Below are 24,536 nucleotides of genomic sequence, written 5' to 3' on the forward strand. Positions count from 1 at the left end.
TTATTTTACGCGTCGCACGGAGAGGGAAATGCAATCGATGAAACGACTACTCCGTGTGTACTCGAGATACCGTGTACACGGTAACTCGGTCTTACTCCGAGCAGTATTTAATTATAAACTCCATCTTCCGTTCCTCGCTGGTTTACTTACTAAAAAAGAGTACTCTCGAGGACGCCCCTATAATAATTCCTTCTATCTTCCCGGTGGTCCCGTCCCGTCTTTTCAAATCCCGGCCAATCCCCCGCCGCTTCTTACGTTTCGCCTTCTTTATTCAAAGGGATCGCATTCGCGGTTAACCGACATCGTTCTCGTCGCTTCCCGCAGATATACTCGTCTGGTGGTTTAGACGCAGCGTTTCGGATAATTTCGAGCATTCCGTTGGGCGGTTGGGCGCGCAACATAATAAACGAACGGTGTCGTACGCTCGCCTCTAAATAGGACGCGCGAGTTTCGCGGTAATGGCTCGCCATTTTTAACCCCGCATTCAAGGAATGCGAGCGACAGGCAACGTCGAGTGAACTTTATTGCGCCCGCAAGTATCCGAGCCACTTGCACCGAACCAACCGAGCGGCCCCGTTCCTTCCGATACGGGAGTTGGTTCGTTTCCCTGAAAAGTTTAGCGTCGAGTGTCCTCGTACCGTGAATACCAATATGGCGCGCGCCGAGCAAACTACGTTACGGATCGTGCCTTTGGACCGCGTGTCTCCGACGACGACGACGACGACGACGACGACGACGACGAGAACGAGGAGAACGCGCGTCCACGCACGCTGCGGCAATTTCATAAAGCGAGTCAAGTCCCCGGACGCTAATATTAATCGTGTCTTTGTGAGCCTGTTCGTTACATTAATCTCGTTTCGCGCGTTTTCGCCGTGGCGTGTGGCACCAGACAGTACCGGGTATTAAAATGTCCCGGTAGGTAATGCAATATTCAGGAAAGTGATTCTTATTAAGTGACCCGGCGAGATTATCTTCCGAATCCGAGCACGCGCGATTAATCGTTTCCATCGAAAAACAAAGGTATACGGATTCGAAGTCAGCTGTATTTTCAACCTGGATGATTCTCGGGTCGACTTGGTTTTTTTCAGGTTTTCTAAGCTCTCATAGAAACGTTCTATTCTCGGTTACGGTTCGCTCGAAAGTACCAACTCCCGAGAGAACGTTTCGAAAATATCGCGCCACGAGATCCGCACAATCGACGATGTTGCGGAATTTCCGGTTAACGCGCTTGGAAACGCCGACCCGTCCGCGAAACTGTGATCGGAGTTTTCTCGGAATACCGTATCGTTGCTCCAAATTCACCGTATCGAATCGCGTTTACGATCTCCGATAAAGCTCGGGTACGGTCGACGTTTAATCGCGAAGTTAAACCCGCCGCGTTTTCGGATTCGTCGAGTTTCGCGACGGTGCGTCGTCGTCGTTCGAGACGCGAGCGGACTCCGTTTACGCGCGTACAACGAAAATCACGGCCAAGGGAGTAAGCGTCGAATCGATAAATTGGCTCTTTCTGTCGGCACCGCGGAGAACAAACGAGAGCGGGTACTCCGCGAACGGGTGTGTTGTCAATAAAAGCGTGTGCTTAACGTTTCACCGGGCTTATCGGGTCAAACATAAACATTTTCGCAGAGACAATTATCGCGCCACGTTCCATTTATCCTGGGCAAGTTCTAATCGCATTAAACTTCGTCCACAGAATGAACGCCGCGCGCTGTAATTACAGTTTTATCGACTGGATGACACAACGCCGCCCGTGATAATCAACCGGCGCGTTCGCGAGACGTACTTTCGCGACGCCGCTACCGGGAACATTAAAAACGAAAAAAGGATAACGACGTTAATGCCTCGCTTTCGACGATTATCCATCCATTATACTCGCCGGCCGCGCGTATTATCGTTACCGGCCACGGTTAACGAACTCGAAACTTCGACTCGCTCGATCCCGGCCGAAATTTCGGCAAGCTCCCTGGAAAATTGCGCGAGTAACCGCTCGCGATCGCGGTCCACGTTCGTCGAGCTATCAATTTTTTTTCCGAGCGTACGGAGCGCCGTCGCGTCCCGAATACGAACAAAGTTATCGTTTCGATCCGTACAGGGGTCGATCGGGATCGCGATATCGAGATCGGCAGTTCTCGAACAACCGGAAATACCAATTGACGCGTATTTTCTCTCCGAGAAATCTGTACGAACGACCGGGCATTGTCCCTTGGCGCTCGTAGCGTAAACTCAGTCACGTGTGTCTCGTTAACCCGTTCAGGAGGAGACGTGGACCCCCTCTTACAGGCCGGAAGATTTATTTACCATTTTTCCGTGTTAATTTACGCAGAAAGGTACGTTATCAAAGAATACTCGTCTCGTGAGCAAGAGAAAAGAGACAATCGAAGAGAAACCGACAGTATCCGTTTCGTAGACGACAGTCACCGTACGTCTCTCTCAATAAGTTCCAACGAGTGTGAAAACAGCCGTGTGCGTCACTCGGCCACGACAAGCATCTCTACGATGACGTACGTGTACGTTAACGATCCTGAACGGGTTAAGAAACCTTAACATCGAGAGGAAGCACGAAACGCGGCCAACTCGTCGCTATCGATCACGTATGCGACATCGCACAACGATTCCGCGCAAGCAGACAGTCTCGCGAACAGTGAAAACCGTTCTTCCAGCTACGCTCTCCACTTTCCAGGACACCGCACCTGCTAGTCTTCCTTTATCCTCCGCCATTGTGTATCTCGCGTACACGCCGGGCTGCATGTGTTGCTCGCGAAACGCATTCGACAGACAGTAGAAACAGTGTAGCTGGGAGGAGGACCGGCAGAGATATCTGAAAACGGATAGAGTCGAACGACGACAATCGCGGGGAATTGATACGAGGGGATTTGTTTGTCGAGCAGAAGGGAGTGGAAAGTGCTGGTCGATCGTTAGAACGTTAAGTATTAATGTAAATTTTGTAGCTCCGACTCGTCCGACGAACTATCGGCTCGCTGTTCGATGAATTTCAGAGTACGTCGAGTTCCTGTAACCCGTATGGAATACGTACCTACACACGTTGCGCGTAATCTTGAATAAATCGCTTTCACAGAGAGAATTTACGTAATTTTAACTTTCGCTCGCTGTAGCGCGTTGTACCCTGTGTTCTCGATACGGAAACGGAGTTACGATACATTGTCCGATCGCACAACGATAAGTATCGATATAAATTTACAATTTTCTCTTCCTTTGAAAACGAAAATTGAGCGAGTTCGATAAATTGCGACGCATCGAACCCTCAAAGCCCGAATTAACTTTCATAATTGATACGCTTTCGATATGTAATACGTTTCACGCGATTGTAGAACGTTGCTTCGAAACTCCGGATAAGCTTCGAGGTATTTAACGAACATTATCCACACGGGGGCGACGCAAGATCGATCCACTCTATCCTGAATTTCGACGCGCGTCAAACCCATTGTTCTTGGTCAGTAAACAGATTACTACCTGTAATTCCATGAATCGGCGATTCGTTGATCTTACAGGGGAATGTTCTCGCATCGACGCGGCCCTGTTGCAATTATTTATCGCGTGAATCGTGCAATTGTAAAATCGTAGTCGCGATATATAGTAGTGCGTTGGTCGAAGCAACGATTCGATCGGATGCACGTAAGTGTACAACGTCGTAACGATGGATAAGCGTCCGCGAAAAATTTAGAAAATTATTAAAATTGTTCTATGGCGTGCGATCGAGTATCTTTCGTTATTTTTCGTCGCGCGTACAACGTCGACGAGATTCTTTTCACGTAACCGATTTATTCGACGGGTAAAAATCGTACGGTCGAATCTATTTTCGGTAACGTCAATTGTTCGGTTATTCCGTAATCGTTGATAGATCGATAACAATTTGATTAGTAAATTACTCGAGTCGAAGGTGCACCGCGATTGGACCGACCGATTAGCGGAGAAGTCACACTTTGGATCCCAGAAATTCGGGTCTATCGAAAATAATACAAGAAATACGTCTACGCGGGGATTTTGAAAACAATTTTGGAACATCGAGACCCGCTAGCCGAGAAATTGATTTACGCGGAAAAATAAAATATGTTCTTCCACGAAACACTGCCGCTCGTGCCAACGAGTCCGGCGATCGTTGCACGGGTCGCGCGATACTTGCCAAAATTTTAAATAAACCGTATCACGGTCAAAATGCCTTTCCATCGTACCGCGCAGCCAACGTTCTCAAAATTAACCGTTAATCGGGAGTTGCTTCTTGCTCGTTTCTTTCCACTTATCGATTAAAAATACACGGAAACGGTGGAAGGAGGGGGGCGGGGAGCGATGTCCGCGCGCTATTATGTCCATGAAATCCCCCGCGTGTTTCATCGTCGAAGCAAAACACGATTTCCCGAACGAAAACTCATCGTTTTGCCGGAGCCGAGAGCGGTCCGCCGCGATGGTAATGAACGAAATTCTTAATTAGCGGCAGCGCAGCAGAGAAAATTGCGATCCTGCCAATAATCCTGTTTATTTAGCGATCGGCTTAACTTTTTCCGAATTTTTCTTGCTCCTCCCCCTGAAAAGGTAGATCCGATAAGAGATTTCTTGTCGAAGTCAGACCTAACCCAACCGTGGACTAATTATTTTCGACCACGGAATACTTAACGATTTCTTCGTTCTCAAGCAGCGGAGATTCTACCTGGCATTAGCGACGTATAATTAATACAGCCCGTGCTCTTAATCGTTAATTACGCGAAACGAGAACGTTGTCGAAAAAATCGAGGGAACGGTTGCTCGACCCTCCGCGAAAGCGGATGTACAAGGTGTACCGTGGTAAGGAATAAAAAAAATATTCTGATATCTTGGCTATTTTAAACGATAGACGAAACCAACATTTACGAAAGATACACGACTTTGAACGGGAACATATCACGGTGGGAATAGTTTCTTAGTTTGTTGAGACACGTTTCTAGTCATACTTTTGTAATCTTCTCCCTGTTAGAACGCAGAGAGCAACAAAAATACGAAACGATACATTTCCAGTGAAACGTCCTTCTCTGTTTACTCGCGTTTAAACCCTCCCAGGAGCAAGTTTCTCACACGCACGTGTGACGCGTTTCGATGTCAGAAGCCGAGAGGGAATCTCGACCGAACGAGGCTGCGCTCGCGGAATATATTAAGCGATCTGTGGCTGCCATATTTCGCGGTGGCACTCGTTTAAGGAGTTTAACCGGGAGGCGTTCTTGAATTTGCAAGCGCCGGCAGCTACGTCGATTCGCCGTAGTCCCTGACATTGAAGAAAATCCATTCTCGCGATTTGACTTGCAAAGCCCGGATTACTGGCCACAAGATGGCGGCTCCCCGACGTCGATGTAAGTCCTTCCGAGTCAACATTATTTGGCGAAGAAACTTCCTGATGTCGTTAAGCACCGCGTAGTGCGACACGCGTACCGCTGTCGTTTCACCGACCGCCGCATCGTAGTTGGAGCTTGGACGTTGAACTTCCATCGAGTAACGGCTGATAACGATAAGCAGCTTTCGTGTAAGAAACATCGTTGCGATTTCGGAATTAATTTTGCAATTTCAATTCGAGTCTTGGATTTACTCTACCGCGGGCGTCCCGATGTTGGTTCCTCGACGATCGCAGCTCGAACTTTCCCGAGCAGTGGTAATCGTCTGAAGCGGCTTTTCGAAATGGTCGTTGCGGTTTTGAATTTAATTCTGCAATTTCGATTCCAGTCTTGGACCTTACTCCACTGCGGATACGCGAACGTCCCGATGTCGGTTCCTCGACGAATCGTACCGCACCTTGAACGTTGAACTGCATCGAGTTCAGTGGTCATCGTCCGGAGCAGCTTTTCGAAATCGTCGTTGCAATTTTTAATTCAATTTCACGATTTCGAACGCAGCGTTGCTCCTCTTCGTAGAATTCGCGAGTTCGTGGAAATACGAATCGAACGTTCTTTTCCGTTTTCGCGAGTACGCTCCTGCGTTCTTTCTCGGATTCCGCGAACGGTTCGAGGCGCGAGAGACTCGAGTAATTTCGAGCGATCCTGCATGCGCGCTGTACGAAATAAAATCTTTCAATTGGCCGCTTACGGGCGAGAGGGGACGTTTAAGAGAACCGTTCGACGCGAGCGTAAAGAAAGAAGACCGAGAGAGTCTCGTAACGCGGGGGAGTAGTAAAAGCCGATTGCGATCGGACCCGTTAAGTGTCTGGAACGGTTTCTGGTCTGCGTGTATCGGGGGAGCACGTTAGAGGAGACGGTAAACCGACGAGAGATTACAATCGACCTTGGGTGGCCCCCGTGCTCGTAAAATCTCGAGAGTCGCGAATTTATGTAGAGCCGCGCGCATCGCGGTTTACCCGAGTTATCTCGAATCGTCGTGCAGGAACTTTATTGCCCTTGAAAACGCAACAGAGGGCGCGAGCCACCGAATCGCGAAACTATCGTGTTAAGAATTAATTACCGGCCACGCGAGCCTCGTGATTCATTAACGCGGCCCGCGCAACAATGGGGCACGGGCGAAAAAGAAAGGACGAGAGGATCGAGTACAGGCTCGAGAAGCAAAGCAAACACAAAGCGGAAGCGCGCTAAAGAGCGCACACAACGCGCAACAACCCTTCGTTGTTTCTTTTGTTCGCGCGTTTTCTCTTCTCTTTTTTTTCCATCCCCTCTTCTCCTCTCTTCTTTTTTTTCTTTCTTTTTTCGTTGTTTTTGCAATCACTCCGCCGCAAACGTATTTACCGATCGACTCGATTCGGTCCGGTCCGGTCCGGTCCGGTCCGGTCCGGTCCAGTTTCGATAAAAGACTGCGCGGTTCGAAATTCCACGAACGTTCGCTCGTTTTACCGGCGGAATTTGTTTATAGCACTCTATTAGAAAATTGAGTTCCGGCCATTCCGGCCGACAATAGGTAATCACGTGCCTCGACGCGAGTTTCCAGCGGACAGAAATTATCGTTAATCGATATTCGGAGGAGAGAGCGCTTCATCTCGCGGAACTTGCGAATTTCATCAACGCGATCGAACGGCGATTCGACTCGTCTTAATTCCGCAATTAACTCACCGTACTCGATCGTAACTTCGATCCATCTCTCTCGGTGTAGTTCCGCGATGGTCGGCCGCATTGATCACGGAATATTGGAACGGCGGCGATGACAGCCATTGTAATTGCTACTAGATTCGGACGGATCGGGACAGAAAAGGTACAATAAAGATCGAATTTTCGATTCTGGTGGGCGGGGGCCGATCGAAACTCGCGCCACGCTAACGGATTACGATACGAATGCAACTTCCTCGATACCCGCTGTTATTAATTTTCTACCTACGACGAAGGGAAATATTCCCGGGAAATCTTCAACGGTGTTTTTCGATTTTTCTATTTTCCGATATGTATTCGTTGTGCGTAATTTTGAGAATCGTTTTGAAAGAATGTCGCGGACGGTTGAATTTTACGCGGAAAAGTCGAATACGCTTTTCCTCCGTCTTCTTTAATTTCACGGCTCCGACCAGGATGATTCTCTTCGTTGATGTATCAACACCGTGATCCGAGTGGGAGCAACCGAAAGTCTCGCATAAATCTGCATACGTTGTACGACGGATCGTACGTGTCGAGAAACGCGACACGACGCGCACGAAAGCGTGGGCTAAAAATCATTTACAGGTTCTCCAGCCCGCGTTATTGCATCGCGTACCCACGCGACGTGCTTCCAGTTCGCGTTGTAAATCACGGTCGGCTAAGTGGTAATTTATACCCGGCCACTTACCGGAGTTAAAACTTACGAACTATAGTTTTGGCAGTTATAACCGCCGCGGCCAGAACGGGGAGGGTCTTCGAGTCGTTCGAATGGATTACCCGAGAACTTGCTGCGTGCAGATATCTTTCAAGTTTGAAGCGTTCCCCGTAATTCTGGACGAATAATGCAGATATACAGGGTGGTCCGTTGGAAACGGAGGCCTATTTACGATAATACGAGAGTTTCGATGATACTTTATCGACAAAATTCGATATGGCGATGAATTTCGATAATAGACGCACACAGTACAAGTTGGACGCGTAGAGCCACGCGTGAAACATTTTCTCCCTTTTCTCCAAGTGCATCTCCCTTGTTTCCTCGATTCTTTCTCGCTTTACTTCGTTTTTTAGAATCTTCCCTCGGTGTACTTCCCTTTCCAGAACTTCTCCGTGTACTCCCACAGTCTCCGTGCCAACTTCTCGGGTCTCTTTTAAATTCTAGGGATAAACGATTGACGATTCTTATCCACGACCAACGCAGTTGAAAGTACAAGTAGTGTCTGGGTTTCTATTCGCTACGAAATGCGGAAGGTTGTTGTTTCAAAGTCGGCGGCTTGTCCTGTCACAGCCCTTTCGAACTCAGGACACCGCGATCGAAATCATCGATCGCGGTAACATCGAATGGTACACGGATCGCTGTACGGTCGTCCACCGGAGGCGAGATATCTCGAAAAATGGACGACGTTTCGAAAAACGCATTCGTCGAGAGGGGACCGAGGGGTCCGATCCGGCGAAAGTGACGCGGAACTTATTATCGGTCCCGTGCAGCTCGATCACGAACGGCGCGTATAATACCGTTAAAATACACACGCACCCAATCAGCGCGGAACGTGCAAATCGGCGATTTCGCACTCACGGATTATCAGGAACCAATGGGCTTCAGGATATTGCGGCGGAAACACGGAAGCGCGTAAACGTATCGACGTTATCCCTCACTTCGATTTGCCTCGTTCGCCACCGAATAAACGGCGTGCCACAATTCCCATCAACCCTCTATCGCGCGGGACGCTCGTTCATCCGTGTCGTTTCGTCTGCTAAGTCTACAACGGACCTGGCTCGATCGATCATCGACCACGACGATCGAAAATCCTTGTACTTCGGACCGATCGGATATTCTTCCAAGCGCGCGACAATATGCCGTGAATCTTTTATGGCCGATAGGGGAGGATTTACCACCCGACCCCTCTTTCTCCGTTTCCGCGTTACATCGGGGCTCGTTTCGCGCTTCTTCGTCGCGCGATCATAATTCCAAGCGATCGTAATTTCTGCCCCGTTTGCGGCGACCTTTTTCAAGATAGGCGCAGGTGCGTGTCAAAGGATGCTGCCTCGCGAGAATAAATAAGAATTTTTGTCAATAAATGCACTTACATCTGCTACTTACTATAATAACGTTCGTTCTTCTACGGCTGGAAAAAATCTGACCTTCGCTCTATTTTCGAGCGTCGACTTCGAGCGTGTACTATCGATCGTCTTCTCGGACAGTGGTCGCTTACCTTGGCCAGGTGCAGGACCTCGCTGAAAACAATGAATAGCGTGGACGAAAGTCCACTGCAACCTGTTTCGAACGGAAGATGAAAATATTCCTCGAACGAAGAAACAAGAAATGTAAATCTTGCGCGAAAGATCTAATTAGTCGACCCTTCCCGTTTGGATCGTACATTTTCCTCGTCTCCTTGGCCAAAGATCCTTTTACGCGCCGGAAGGAATACTCTCTCTCCCTAAAGAGATCGGGACACCAATATCCACTTCTTCTCTCGGGCGAATCCTATTCCGAGCGGAATCAATGTTTCTCTCCTCGCGATGGCCTCCCGGTGAAACTGGCCATTTTCCTCGCGCGTGGCTGTTCAGGGTCGGGTCGGTGGTGCCGAAGGGCAGACCGTCGGTTCGTCGTGTCCGATGGACGTTTCGTGGAATCAGAGCCGTCGTGGAAAGCCCGATAAACAGCGCTGGACCTTTTCGTTTCGTTCGCTCCAGCCTGACAGTTGTTTTCCCAAAAGCATCGACGTCCGCCGCGAACGGGAAATTGAATTTCTACCGCCACATGACGCGTGCCTCCTGCTTTTATCCGGTACCGCGGCGCGCTAACGTTTTCCCCGAGCGGAAACCGGGGAAAAAGCAAACGAAGAAGCCGAAGAATACGCGAGAGACCCGTACCCTCTGCCCCTCCTCTCTCTCTCTCTCTCTCTTTCTCTCCCTCTCTCCCGGGAGACGAGAACGCGGAGTCGGGAATGGAGAGTGCACACGCAATTTCCTCCGGGCGTTATGCTGTTATTAATACGTTAAAAGTGTCGTACTTGTTAGCGGGGTTCTCTCACTTCGGAGGCTACGGTGGTAACCGCTGCACCGGGGTAGACTTCTTGTCAAAACACAGCGCGGAACGCAGGGGAGACGGAAAGATCTTTATCCCTGGAAATTGTTGGATAACAAATCTCGTGGAACGCGAGACACCGGGTGAAAGAACCAAAAGTGTATTGAACGCGAGCGATCCATTGATTTCTATTCGCCGCTGTTCTCGTTTCGTCCACGGTTGGTTGTCATCTCGAGATCGATATCCTTAAGACGGAACGCGCGTAACCAGAAAGGGTGGGGAACGTTTCGTCGAAATATTCGAATCCACGAGAATCGAGAATCAATATTTAATTAGCTCTGTACGGAAGATCGTCTCCCTAAGAAGTATCGCGTTAACCCTCCGCCCTCCCGATTTTTTCCCCTCTGTTTTCGCATCCGACGAACGCGGGAAACGCGAGTTCCGCTCCGGTTCGATTATCGGGCGGGACGACCGAGCCGTACAGGCGGTCATTTGATCTTTGTTTTCTCGACATCCCGCATGACTGGACGCATTGTGTTTGAATTTCCGTATTAATCCACCGGCAACGTTTAATGTAAAACGTGTGCAAATACGTTCTTCGGTGCGCGCGTTCTTTATTGACCGGCCGCGGTGATGTTACAGGAGGGTAAACAGAGAACGCGAGCAGATATTAATGCAGAGCCAGGGAATACGAGGGGGAATTCCCGCTAATTCTAAACGAGCCCTCCGATGCGAACCGCGACAGATCGATGATTCCTCGTTGATCGATACCCAGCGGCGCTATCCGACGCGAAAACGATCCGATTTACGAACAGTTGTAACTTTGATGCGCTCGCGAACGTTATCGCGGAATTGGTCTTGTTATACCACGGCCGATCGTTCCGCTGTATTATGAACGACGCGACGATTCGATGCACGGGGAAATCCAAAAAGTGGGTTAACAACATCCGAGTGAGCGATCGTAGCCGCGTTACAACCGTGGAAACGGCTCCAGGCCAATTACACCATTTTCGAGTAACGCGACTGTTGAACGCGCTTCGGATAAATTATCCGAGTTTACTTCGAGCACACGGAGGAACGTTTTCAAATTACTTCGCTCGATTTTCATTTCAGCCGATTTCAAAACGCTTTCGAACGCTCCAGTCACGACGAGAACTTACCCAACTTCCCTCGCGTTTCCCTCCGCTCGTCAACGCGATTGGTAAATTTTTATTTACACTGGTTCCCGCCCGACCGCCGATTCCCACGAAATAAATCCTTGGCGCCGATACCCAGCAACCTCGCGTTTAAAATATCGATTTGTCGGCTGGCTTTACTTTATTAACGAGTTCGGCCTGCAGTTTAACGTGAACGTCACTTTTCGGGAACTGGGTGCTTTCGATATCGACGAAGCGAAAATTCTTCAATTTAATACGCGAGTCGCGTCGATAGCCGAAAAACGTGCAATTTATTCGATCGTATTGCGTTTTTCGGATCTCGCGTTATCGGTGAGCGATCTCGAACAAAAATTCAAACTCTTCTCTTCTTTACCCGCTTTGTTAAACGATTATTCCTTTCGTCGTCTTATAATCGTTTCTAACCGTGGAAGCTTCATCCGCTACAATTAATTTCACGTCAACGTACCGATTGAAAAACGAACGGATCGATTCGTTGATCGTTGCTTCGTATACATCTCGAGAGATCTTGACTCCGTTTTACTCGGATCAGGGATATCGGACAGTTCAACGGAACAGTGATGTTAATGTTTTAGGCAGCCAGGCACGCTTAATGGAATAAATCTGGCAAGTACAATTGCGAACGGTTATTGCTCCATGAAACATACACCGGTTTCGGTTTCCCCCGATGACCCGACGCTCGCAACTTGCACGTAACACAAGCTTATCGTTCGGTCGACGTGGCTCGTGTCGTAATAAGTTTGCATGTTAGACGAACTACGCCAGGAATTCCTATTCCTCCGATTCGAGTTTTAGTACACTGGGATGCAACTGGTGGTGACAGACAGGACACGGAGCGAGCGAGACGAATAGCTCGCGAAAAGAAGACGAAATGGCGCGAGGCTTGGCACGAAATATTGCCTCCCCCTTGTCTTTGGTACGATGTACGCTGATTGGTGGGAAAAACTGTATAAACAGAAGCCAATTCAATTACGATAAAATCCTTGTTCCAACTGTGCATCGCTGCAAGTAAACAAAGACAAATAAATAGAACCTCTACTCGAGTTTACAATTTTAACACTTTTTTTTAAGTTTCAGTTACCTTTCGGCTACGTATATTTGTATCGCGCGAAGCCTTAAGAAGCAACCTTTATTTTTACGTACTTAATAATTAACGAAATGAAAGTGTTGCGTTTCCAGAGACGATGGCAGTATTTGGATATGCTTCTTTAATTGTCTCGTTTCGAGATAACGCTCGGTCAACGAAACGGGAATAATAACGTTTCGAAGTGACGTGGGGCGTAGTGTTTATTTTTTATTCAACCTTCGAACCTTTGTTCAAGGTCCCCTTTGGTCTACGGAAAAAAGATGTTATTGCGAGTGATGCTACGAACAACGAAAAACGAAAATATGCATGCGAATACGAGAGGGATACGATCGAATAAAACAAAGTAAAACAAATGGCGCGTTTGTTACACGAACTCGGGAGATTGATGTATGATGTGTCGAGTTAAAAGAGTAGACCTTTTTTCGCCGTATCATACATCATCCATTTACGCATTCGGGCAAGATCAATCTCCCGAGTTCGTACAACGAATACCTTTTATTTCAATGTATTTCGTTCGATTGTCTTTCTCCGCATTACACGCGCCTTCTCGTTTGTTTTTTTTTTTCGATTCTCGAACATCTGTCAAAATACTATCTTCCGTCCGAAGTGGATCTCGTGTAAATACCGTGTTCCGTGCATCAACGTCAATCGCGACGTCGTCGTTCTCCTCGTTTTAATTCAAATCGCCGCGATGACTAAGAAGATTGTACTTTACGCGGTAAAAGAGTCGCGATATTTCATCCGGAGGAATAAAATCCGATAAAAATCATTGTCCGTTGGTTTAACGCGCAAGGACACGCAACTTTCTCATCGATTCGGGGCACACCGACGACCACCGTGGGTTTGGACGCTTCCCTTTCGAATTTCCGGCGTCCACCGAAATATCTAGACGCGCACCTCGGACACACCACTCTGGTAGAAATTGGACGTCGAGCGATACCCGGACGTTTCGACGCTCTTGGAACTTGCCAGTTCTCGGGATGGGAAAGTTCGCGCGTCCCTCCGCTCGAAATCGTTCACTGATCGTCTGTGAGACCGGCCAAGCGTTTTCGTTCCGCTTTGACGCGCTTCGCGGTAAATTGAAACACGATTAGAATTTCGAGAGAATCGAAACGCGGTTCGAATTAATCCTTAACGTTTCTTCCGATACGCGCGTGGACGATGATCACACTGCTGTGTAATTTCTAGGTTCTCTACCGTAAATAACCATAGTTTGCGATTTTCTCCTCTCAATTGGCGTTCTATTATTAGCATTATTATTGATCGGTAAGCGCAGACCGTTGAATTGTCGCGTATCGTTGAAATTTTACACTCGCTCGGTGCATCTCGCGCTCTCGCCTGTACGTCGCGAGGAGGCGAGCATATGGCCGAAACCTGGACAAAAGAAATATACAGTGATTCGCTCCGTAGGGTTCTCCCATTACCAAAGAATACCGGCGTACTTCGTCGCGTGTAACCGAGTTAGCAGTTGTTCGCGGGACGCATCTTCGAGTTTACGCAAGTGCAGCACCGGTGCCAAGGAACTTTGGTCGTTTACATCGAGCAGCGTGCACGAGGTGCAACTAGTGGTGATGGACGAGAGGGGAGGCGAGGAAGCAAAAGAGAGAGAAAGAGAGACAGAGAGAGAGAGAGGCGTATCGAGAGCCTATTGTACCACCGTCCGCGCAGAGCGCGTAGTGGATTTCTTGGTGTTCGCGCGGAGACAGAAATGGCGGCTTCCGGTTTCGTATTCATCGATTTTTGTCGGGGTTACGGTCGACGGCGCCGGTTGAGCCAACGTATCGGTGAAACTGTAAAATCGAGAATACAAAGTTTTAATAACGCTCGTCCGATCGGTGGGCGTCCGTATCTACTGAAATATTCTATCCGCGGCGAGGAGTTCCACGGCCCGCCGCGGAGCGCAATTATTTACTGCGCGAGACTCGCGAATCGTAAACCAAATTAGTCCATAAACCCGGTAGAACATCGTTTTACGATCTATCGTCGATACTTGGCGGTCGCTGGAGAACCGCGTGACAGGATATCGTGCCACTAAATTCGCGACAAATTTCCACGATTAACGCCTCGGCTGTTGGCGCCACTCGCTGTACGGGCGACGGTCTTGTTTACATTCGTCGCGAGGCGACGTTAACGAGTACCAAAAATTCGAGATCGTCAGTGGCCGGAGACGACGAATCGACGGAACTTACCATAGAACCCGCGCGAGAAGAGGAACCACGAATAAAAAGGAAAATTCTTCTTTCCAGCTCTCTACGGTACCGACGAATACAGCGGCTCTTCGCGTACACGTACAGTACGCGACACGCATCGATAGCGAGCGCGTCTCGTGCTCCGATCGACAAATTTTAATATTTTTCAAAGTAATATCAACGAATCGACGAGATTCTTCCGATGAAAATGAGACCAAACACGACCCGACGCGTTGCACGAATCATTTTTGGAAAGCTTCTTATCGCGTGGAATTAAAGATACTCTGAATAATGCCGCGTGTGGAATTAGTTTTCACCTAACTCACCGATACATAGCTAATATCCTCGATGTGCGCATTTTCGTTCGAATCGATAAACGTTTGAAAGTTCGACCGGACGATTTTTAAATCCACAGTTGCCGGTCGCTCGAGCTGAAAAACGGGAACAGCTGCGGGGATGATACGGTACGTTTTACAGAGGGACGAACGGGACGTTTTAACGAGGGATTATTGTGTCGAACGAATAAAGGCTACCGGTATTGCTCGAAACCGAATTCTGTAGAGTTCGGTAAGAGGATCCCGTGCAGAGTCATCGATCCGGTCGCCATTTACAAATTAATTATCCGTGGCCAGGGCCCTCCGACATTACAGCGAGCGTACGCTGCTAATGGTGATCGAAGTATCGCGCATTAGCGGCTGGAAATGCGAGTGCACGCGATCGCATATTCACCGAACGTTTCGCTGGCTTCCTCCGAGGCATAGATTATAGGGCCGCGAGCATAATTTCGAGAGGAACGACGGAGCGGACGGGTGTGCTGCGACGCGACGCGACGCGACGGGACGCGACGGGACGCAACGCGACGCGGGCCAGTCTAGTTTATGTTTCCGCTTCCGGTACCGAGACCAACGTTTCGGAGACGCACGAGCCAAACTTTCTCCCAATCTCTCACCCTTCGACAGCGAGGACCGGTAGCTTCTCCAGAGCGACATAGTTTTAATTGGTTTAGCAGTGTTCACTGTCGGTTGGCGGGGTGTCGCGACGCTGACGATGACAAATAGCCCGCGCGTCCTGCACCGAATCCCTGAGATCCCGGAAAGGAAGCTGCAAGCGGAAGGGACTCCCCGACGGGTGAAGGGTTCCGTTGGTAACCTTGCCTACATCTTCTTTTTCTTTTTTTCCAAGAGAACTCGGTCTCCGTGAAACTTTCCCGGCCGTCGTAGAAACAGATCCCATAGAAGTTTCCCGTTTTCTCAACAGTGTAAACTTATTTAACGACTAGCTGAAATTTTGTCGAAATATACCCTTTATCCGTCCTTTCGACTCTTTTTCTCCGACTTTAACTTTCTAGCGTTTACCCTCCACTCTATTACAAAGTAAAGAAAACAGTTCTCCGTTCTATTACGAAAGAACGCAGTTCTCTGTTCTTTACCTTTCGAATTCTGATATTCAAATCTCGTCGATCTCGCCGAACGGCAAGGTCGTGCAAGAACGAACGATCGCGAAAACGATCCGCGATACTTTTGTCGTTTTATTTACTCGCGGCTCGAATCGATACCGCGTTGCGTCGTTCCCGTTTAATTTTCCAAAAAATGTCCGATGCGTGTTACAGAGGGTGATATTTTGTCGAGTGAAAAATGGTCAAGTGCGATCCGTACCGTTTCTCGAAAACTCCCCTGCCATTGTATTTCCGCGGAGATCGTGCATAACGACAGAATCCCGCGATACAAATGAATGAAAAAAATCCAGACCGTGTTTACAAAAAAGTTTCGATTGCACTTATTCACCGCGTCATCGACTATTAAAGCGTATGTCGATAACAGAACACCGTGGCATCGATGAAACGAGTCGACTCCGCGTTCCATACCGTCCCCATATTTTCGGTGAAAAACGAATCCTCCGTCTGTACAACCGACGTCGTACGGGGGGTGACGTTCGTTAAAATAATTCAAGATATTCAATTTCCAAACCGTCGTCGAAAGTTACGTCGACTTCTACGAGATTCGTAATTACAATTGCCCGATTTTAATTCCGTAGAAAATATACGGGTTGTTCGGAAAGTCGTTTCGTTTTTTTGGTGAAAATGAAACACGATTTTTTTAGAGCGTACAAATATTTGATTAAATTTCATATTCTCCATTTTGGAAAACGAAATTACTTGAACCTACAAACCTAATATTTCCATGAATCGTACCTCCGAAATGTTCGCACGTCGAATGTAATTCACCGCGATTCGCGCAGCGGAGCAACGCTTAAAAGAGATGCAACCTCTTATTTGATTAACGACGTTTGCAAAGGCAAACGATCGGACGTAGATCAAGGGAACTTTGATCCCACCTGTTTGCCTCCCCCGACTCCTATATGCAAATGCACCGTCCTATTGGATACGACGGGCAGCTCTCTTTTCAATTTCTTCCGTAGAATCTTACGCATTTACGTAATCCTTTGCGGAACGAAGGGAAAATCGAGTGTCCGAAAACCTAGAGTTCGATGCTACGAATCAATTTCCAACTCGTCGAGGGAATAGGGAACTGGGAGGAAATTTAAACTTAAATTTCGAATAATTGGATCGACGTTTAAAATCCTTCCCCGTCGGATAAATCGTGGAACGGTTTACTTTGGTTCGATTTCGCGATACTCGGGGAAAATTTCCAACGAAGAGTATCCGATCTAAGAAAAATTCCAATCCCTTCGCGGTTCGCGTAAAATAGTTAGCACAACGTGGACAAACAAAACTCGTACATCCGAACGTAATTTTCGACTTCGCGTTACTCTTCCTTGTTGCTTCGTCGGGCTGGTAACGTCTGGTCTTCTCGACTTTTGACATCGACGATTCATCCAACCGACCGATAGCAATGGACGTAACGAGACTTCTCGTTAAACTCTTTTCTTCGTCTAGATCGGACGTTACCGAACACCACGCTCGTCCAGCCATAGAAGCCACAAATTTCTCGCGTTTCACCGCACAGACCTCGAGGGGTGTTCCGTTTCGTTCGCAGCGACGTCACGTACACATCTATTCCGAACTCCTCCCGAGGCAGCACTTTCCACCTTGGAGTGTGTCTGCCCTTTAACGAGGATACGATAAGATCGGACCGTGAAAAATTAGGGGTTGGGGTACGGGTGGTACGGGTGGGCGTAGATCGTTTCCGCGCATCGTAGAGCCGATCCGCCCTCGTTGGACGTAAAGGGATATAGAATCGTGGCTCTCATAGAGAAGACGACCGAGCAAAAACGGATACTCGATCGTATCCGAGGGCGAAATAAAAGAACGAGGCTCGTTTGGCCCCGTCTTTCTTCCCGACCGGCCGTGTTTCCCTTTAACGAACTTTCCTACGTTCTCTGTTTGCGCGGCCGAAATTTAATTTCTCCTGGGCTCGTCGAAACGCGGCGTTGGGCGGGGGCAAGGACCGGGGGTGGGGACCGTGCAGCGGTTGAAACCAGAAAGAAGGAAACCGGGCCCGGAGCTCTCTCGATCCGACGGTAATTCGATTTCGTCGAACGTCGAACAAAATACATTGTCCTCGGCCGGTTACCTTGTCGGCTCCAGAAGTATTACATCTATTTCAGTGTTTGCCCCCCTCCCCATTCCCGTGTCCTCCAACCCTCTCCCCCGACCCTTATTCTCTTTCTCTCGTCGTATCAGTTTCCCCCGGCGTTCGGGTTTCACGATGGATCGTCGGGAAAAGCGACCGAGAGGAGAGATTGAAGAATACGATCGACAGGGATCTCCCGTGATATCTGGGGGAGATCTTTTCGCCCGTTTCGCTGGAAGATGCAACGCGACGCAATGTTTACCTTTTTCTTTATTTTCTCTACCCTCGTTTTGCTCGCGACGCGTTTCAACGTGTACACCGTTCGGGACGTAAATGGAATCGGGTAACGAGACTTTCGTCGCGAGATCGTTGCTCGAGCATTTTTCGACGATTTTCCGCGATCCTTCCGCTCACGAAGATGCATTTTTGCGTAAATCGACACTTTGTGCGGAGACGACGGTGTTTAAAACGATCAAAGATTGCCGTAGATTTATGCCTTCGCTTGCAAATAGATTTTGCCAATTCGCGAAGACCGATTCTACTCGAAACAATTTTTCGAGATAGATCGCGCGTAGTCTCACAGAGCGTATCGTTTCGCGAAACAACGGTTCTCCTCGCAACGTTGACGATAAAATTAAACGGTCCGAACGGGCACGTTTCCTTCGAAATAAATCGCAAAGCAACGGTTCAAGTTCGCGTTTCCGTCATCGTGGAACAATCGTGCAACGTGTTTTACCTCGTCTAATGCCCGGAAGTGGTTTCTCTGGTAGAGGTTTTTTCAATACGTGGAACAAACAAAAACCACTCGGGACGAGATCTGGCCAGCACGGTGTACGGGACGGCAATTTCCAGTTTAATTTGTTAATGACATCCATAGCGAAGCGAGCCGTGTGCTGCCTTGCGTTGTCCTGTTGCAACAGCGGTTTCCACTGCAACTTCTCCGGGCGCTTACGCTTAAGTGTTCGCTTCAGTGGACCTTTTGCAAAGTTCGAGTAATATACAGAATGGACCGTCTGGCTTTTTTGGAAATAATCTATAAAAATTGTACCTTTTGGGTTTAAAAAAAACCGATCGTCGCATAATTTCGTTTGCCGAGACCTTCGGAAACGGGAAAAATTCGATTCCGATCGAACGCAACAAATGCACCCAACTTACAACGATTTATTCTCGATTAAAGGAAATTTTCGCAGCTGTTCCCAACGAGTTCGCGTTTCTAATTTTTGCGCCAGGATAGTTCGAACCCAGTGTAAACCGTGCGATCGTGATCGTGCATCGAACGATTCGTTTTCTTCCGGTCGTGTAACCGTAACCGTCTCTCGCGCGAGGAATCGACGTCACATCGATCCTTGGTTTTGTTTCGGTGCAATCGAAAAAACAAAGGACCGTTGAGTCTCCTGTGTCATTTTTTTTTGTTCCTTTCTTTTTTTCCAAATGCGCGTACAATGGAAGCCGATGCTATCGAGCGACGTTTTCTTTCATTGCAGAGAGAGAAAAAGGTTCGATAAGCCAGCTTAACCGAACTTCGATGTCTCGCTGTGAGAAAATCCTGATAATATTTTGCCGTCGAGAATTCATCGGCACGGGGCCATTTTTCGCTTGCAAATTTTTATCCGACACGGGAGACGGTAAACCGCATTATGGAGTGCACTCGTGGCAACGGACGACGGAATGCGAAACGATAATTTACCAGCTGTCGGTGCAGTTTCTACGAACGAAAGTGTATTGACAAAAAATTCCAAGCACTCGAGAGCGAAAGTAGCACCGGTCAGAATATTTGGGAAATTGACACTGGTACGGATATCCGTAACATTTTCGTTTCTAATTATTTCGTTCGTGTTGTAGAACGTGACGTTCGAATCGACCCAGCGGATTCTATGATTATTTTGAGCGACGGAGAGAACGATGTTATGTGCAAAATGTAACAAACTTTGGCAGTTTTCGAAGTCGAGAACGAAGAATCTAAATACATATAATCGGCTGTTACTCGTATCTGTAACGAAGATAACTTATGGCGCGATAAAATTTATTTATTTTCTAGATCGTCAAGGTTACCGAAACGTACGTTATCTGCGATTCTATCTCGACCGAAAATCATTATCGTTGTCCGATTTAATACTTCGTTTAAAGTTTTCGTCTGGCAAAATTTACCGTATCGTACCGGCGAGGTCGAAGTGCTCGTTCGAAACCTAACTTCGAAATACACGTATCGTTCTCCGGCACCGTACTTGCATTTCTTGCACCAATTACCAAAGAGTCCTCCTGTGAAACAAAAGAAAATATTTCTCAGGGCGATAACGTCGAGTATTTCGTCGCGTATCGGGGAAAAATAATTACAATCCGGTACCGGTGCACGAGTTACTAAGAAATTCCGTTTGCAGCGACGTCCATGCCTTTTTCAGAACATTCGTACATTTTCCATCGGGATTCGTTTCTTCGTCTTTCGCGTTCGTCTTCCCCCGAAAGCGTCCGAGTTGTACGTAAAGTATTCGGACGATTCGAAAGCTCTCTTGTCAAAGTAGAACGTCGCTAAATGCCTTTTGATACGAGCTACCATGAATTTCTTATCTGGCGGAGCTGGCATCGGCGCGGCTCTTTTCGAACGATATCCGGTAGCCTGGGTAGTCACTCCTTCAGCGGACAATTAGCGCGATATTAGCAACTCTTTAATCCCGGTACCCGTCTGAACCTGCCGACCACTCGTCCTCGTCGAGACGCGCCGATTAATAATGCAACCCGGGAGTCGCTTCTGCCACTTGCCTTCTCCCCCTCGTCCTGCTCCACCTCCACCCCCTTGCATCGCCTTCGAAACTTCTCTCCCCCGCTATCCGGCATTAATTATGCTCCGACGACTTCCGTTTATTGCTTTAACGTTCGAAAAGAAAAAAAAGGAAAGAAAAAGAAAAAGAAAACCAGGAGAGGAGAAAGAGCACGGTTTCACTTGGCAGAGATTTTACATCGCGTGAAACACGAGAGGAGCTCTTTCCTCCTTCTCCATCCTCGATCGGTTTTTCCACACTCGAGGTGTCGCGAGATCGAATCGCGTGAGGTTACGTTTCTCGTCAATAAGATACACACACATCGTCCGTTCTAAGTTATTTATTCGAGCGGCGCCGCGTCCTCCCGACGAGTGGCCTCGTCGTTATCTCCTCCCGATAGAATCGTTCGTGGGTGCCGGATCGAAGCCGACGAAAACGAAAACAAGTACGAAACGACGTCACGACGATCGCGTTAACGATCGAGTACGTGGCGATCGAACGATGAGAACGCTCCCGCGAAACTTCATCGAGCGAGAGTCAATTCCTCTCCCTTGTCGCGATTCTCCCACCGTAACGGGAATTCTCGAAACGAATGAACGAGGGTGAGAACGTGGTGCACTGGCCTCGCGCGAACGAATTTCCTTCGACTTCGTTTATCTTCGAAGTCACTCGCTCGGTTGGACTCGCTGTTACGCGGGGGCGCACGCGCGGCTGCGAAAACCTGCCCCGCGCGTATGTATAGGGATTCCAGTGAAACGCGCGGCGAAGTAAGAGAGAGAGAGAGAGAGAGGAGCGCGGGAGGCTTCATTGAAAAACAGAGTGGCAATTCCGCAGAGTACAAGGCGCAAAATGAAAAGAGCATTTCATGGACTGCCGCGCTTCTCGCAGCGCCTCGGTGTGAATTCTTCAGCGTCTCATTACGCCGGGTTTCCGCGTGAAAGAACATTACACAAAGTGCCCGGCTCGAGCGGCGGCCTTTAAATACGCCCGGTCCCGAGGACCGTGGACCGCGTCGAAGGCTGCGCCGTGGACGGGATTTTATACGGACGGATGTAGAGACCGATGTTTCGTAATTGATGAAAATTCGTACCGAGACGGATTTCCCCGGTTTTCGAGCCCGTTTCATCGAGCATTTCGAATTGAAACTCGTCGCGCTCCGCGGGCCGCCAAAGCGCCCGATTCCGGTCTCGAGGTAAACACCGAAATCGCAGACCCAATTTCATCCGTACAGCTTCGGGTAAACGCATCGATATTAACGTTCCGCGAGAGCGAGGCATCGACTGTTCGGCGAACCGCGCGATTCGAATCACGGCTCGTTTAAATACCTATCTACCGGAGACAATTTTCAACTTTCCGGAAGAAGATTACCACCACCCGCTTTCCCACGTTTCCTCGTCGAATGAAATTTCAAAGTCGAGTTTTCTCCGGTTTGCTTCGCGACACCGCGGTACTTTCGCGATATCGAGGGGTATCAGAAGAGGAATACCGTTCGCGAAAAGTCAACGCGCCAAGTTCCGTAAATTCGAGAAGAACGTTACTCGAAAGCGACGAAATCGGTCTCGGGACGAGATCGAACCTGGTATTACCCGAACGAACGTAGCCACCGCGAAACGTTTCGAATCGAGGGTACACGGAAGAAGTAAAAGGTATTAGAGAAAAAGTCTTATTTACGATTCACCCGGAGCTCCCTAGGAAGACTTAACTTCTTTTCGCATCAGCCACTCCGCGAAGCGGAGGAAAAGACTCTCGGGCGAGATTTGTCCCACGGGCCGGGCAACCTACGAGACGCCTAACTCGAGACTTTTGCATCCTAATTGGATGATCCGAGTTCAAAAGTTTGCTACTGCCACCTGGAAACGGAAAGTAGCAGTTTTTTGTATCTTCCTCGAGGTCTGTCCGATGGGTTTCGACGTTCGGTCGGAACTTTCCGATTCACTTTAGAACGAATAAGACGACTTCTCTCGACCATGCATTTTATATATCTAGGACAATCGAATGAAGTGTTTCGTTACTCTCTCCTCCGATCCTGGTTACAAATGTTCCCGCGGAGACGCAGGAACGGGAAAGTGAACGCTCCGCGCGTTTGGTAACCGAATTTCGGGGAAACTCCTCTCTCTCGATATTCCTTCACGGTTCGAGCCACGTTCCTGTCGGTCGACGGTTAAAAGTCCTTCGAAATCGCAAGAAAAACCAAAGATCTCCGACTACGCTACGAAGCTGCGGAAATAAGCGATGAATTTCCTTTTGGAAGTTGCAAACGGTATGCAATATGTATTCGCGTCGTGTATATAACCCGACCGAGCGAGGGTGAGGTTTGAAATGCGCTCGAGACGACATCGGTTGCCCATCCCTAAATCTAATAAAAGCCCCCCCTCCTGCCTCGCCAACTGCTCTCACCTCGCCGACTCTCTCTCGCTCGATCGGGCTGTACCTCGAGATCCTGTCACAGGGTGAGTTACTCGACCAGTTTGGCGCGGACTTTCTACTCGCGCGGACCTCGAATTTACAATTGAAAATTTACTCGCAAAATTAGTACCTCCTCGTGATCGATTCGATTAACATTCGGCGATACCTTCGGTAGAAGGAACAACATTATCCCGGTACTGGCCCAGTTTCGAATCGATCGCGTACCATCGAACCCATCGACTAATTGAAAATCGTTGCGACTATTAACAGCGCGGTATCGAAGATGGGATGCATCGATCGAGAAGAGTACGAGTCAATTTTCTCGATCCTCGAGAATCCCTCTACGTACACTCGACGCGAAAGACGTACCGTGACAAAATATTACATCTCGCTTGAAAAATGTCTCGTTGGCCTGTTCGAAGTATACGAGATTACGTTTCACGGTGGTTGATTTCTTTTCGTTCCCGTTCTCTCTCGCTGGGAGTGAAACTTGCAGGCCTCGTGGCACGCTCGAAAGTGAGAAAGAGACGAAACGGGAACGCGCAGGGTGGCTGGGGGGTGGTCGCCTAGCCGGGTTCATCAACGAGTTGCATCGTGTCGCGTGTTTCACCTTCCAGCCGGAACATCCGCGCGTGTCACCGTGATGGCGCGGCCGTGTCACCTACTCGCGGTGTCTACTTTACATGCTTATTCCGGTTTCGGCTTATAACGGCGAGCGCTGCCGCGTCGAGTCGCGTCGAGTCGAGTCGAGTCGAGTCGCGTCGCGTCGGCTCGCTCGTCCGTAGACGCGTGTACATCCTGGCCTGGCGCTCGGGATTGTCTCCTCGTGTACGAATGCTCCTGATTTGCATAACACGCGGGTATTTACAGATTCGCGTACGAGCGCCTGGATCTCTTTCCTTATCAAATCCGACGAGTCGTGGCAACGGTGCCCCCGGTGTACTCGGATTACATAATTATTAATAACGTATTCCGCTCTGTTTCGCGGTGGATTAAGCCGCGTCTCCGACAACGGTGATCTCGTATGGACGCGTCGGAGAGAGAATTCTTCGATACACGGACCTCGTCGAATCTTCTCCCTACCGACGACGTTGGTCCATATTTCGTACACATATGTTTACATCTTACGAGAAAGTAGTAATTGAATTTTCATTTCAATTTCAAAGCACCATGGTTTTTCGAATTGGAGAAAGTACACCGAATTGAGTGGCGATCGAGAATCGCCTCTCGAGCGAAAAGGGTTGAAAGTGCTTCTGTTGACCAGTTTCGAAATAAAGGGTTCTTTCGTCCTCCTTGTAACCATCGAAATCATCGCGACT

At 48.6% G+C, this 24,536-nt stretch overlaps 1 protein-coding gene across 1 annotated transcript in view; it reads left to right on the forward strand.

The window, feature by feature from the left end:
• The first annotated feature begins 820 nt into the window (after nt 1-820).
• Nucleotides 821-24,536, forward strand: part of LOC143148416 (uncharacterized) — a 43,808-nt gene continuing 20,092 nt past the window's right edge. Inside the window, exon 1 of the mRNA XM_076314720.1 lies at nt 821-915. The gene's annotated coding sequence lies outside the window, so the exon portion shown is untranslated. The remainder of the gene's footprint in view (nt 916-24,536) is intronic.

The sequence above is a fragment of the Ptiloglossa arizonensis genome, chromosome 6 (assembly GCF_051014685.1).
Source record: "Ptiloglossa arizonensis isolate GNS036 chromosome 6, iyPtiAriz1_principal, whole genome shotgun sequence".
In the NCBI taxonomy this organism is placed as follows: Eukaryota; Metazoa; Arthropoda; class Insecta; order Hymenoptera; family Colletidae; genus Ptiloglossa; species Ptiloglossa arizonensis.